The sequence below is a fragment of the Nematolebias whitei genome, chromosome 19, assembly GCF_014905685.2.
Source record: "Nematolebias whitei isolate Nwh7 chromosome 19, NemWhi1, whole genome shotgun sequence".
Lineage (NCBI taxonomy): Eukaryota > Metazoa > Chordata > Actinopteri > Cyprinodontiformes > Rivulidae > Nematolebias > Nematolebias whitei.
The window spans coordinates 13,181,260-13,182,378 of NC_056516.1; positions in this window are offsets into that span (position 1 = coordinate 13,181,260).

Sequence of the window (1,119 nt, forward strand, 5' to 3'; positions counted from 1 at the left end):
CGAAGACGATGGGTCCCCACTTCCAGTTTTTAATTTTAGTAGTTTCTTCAATCTCCTTAGATGTTTTCTCTGCTTGATGCCAATGATTTGACCCTTCTTAAACAGACTGACATCTTTTCCATGACCACACAATGTGTCTTTAATGGTTTAAGAAATGAGAAGCAACTCATTGCACCAGTTGGGGTTAAATAACTTGTTGCAGCTGAAAGATAATCACCCGTGCAGTAATTATCTAATAGGAGGCTCGTACCTATTTGCTTAGTTAAATTCAGGGGGCGACTTTTTTTTGGCCATGCAGTGTAGACCAGAGCCCTGTAAAGAGAGAGTTGCGACACTCCCATAGACTCCCATAGAAAGAATGGAATGCGGAAGTCACGTGGGTCATGAAGCGGCAAATAGTTCCAAACAGCAGCGGGTTCAGCACTGAACGTAGTTCATTCTCCGTGTTTTCTCGGTAAGTTGATGCAAATATGACACTTTTTCTCCATTGTGAAGCGTTATCTGACTGTTCTGTACCTCAATTTATCAACATTAATACTTCATGTCACCAGTTTTAGTTAATGAAACATGTTAAATTGCTAGTTGTGTTTTAACTGCAGCTGCTCTGCAACAAGACGGTTTAAACGGGTCTATTTCTAATTCAACGTTTTAAAATATCTATTACTGCTTACATTTTGAAAGGTGGTCTTTTTTAAATTTATGGTAATTCCAGTTACTGAACTCAACTAGAAAATATTTGGTCTTTTTTCCTGAGAGATTCATTCAACCTTTATTTCTACAGGTAAATCCCATTGAGCCTCGAGGACTCATTTACAAGAGAGACCTGATTTAACAAAGAATGATGACAACATGACAACAAGACTGACGTCATTTAGTTCAAGTTATAGATCATTTATCAAAGACTGCAGCATAAATTGTGACATTATCATTAAAGAAAAACGTGATTGTGGAGATGAGTCAATGTTTTCATGTTTTCCAGGTAAACCAGAGGAGAATGACTTCATGAACTGAATGTTGCATTCAAAGTATCACAAAGGTACAAGATCTCATTTTCTGTCTTCTATTAATCAATAACAGCTGAATCAAGATGTTTGAATAAAATTACTTTAACACCATAAC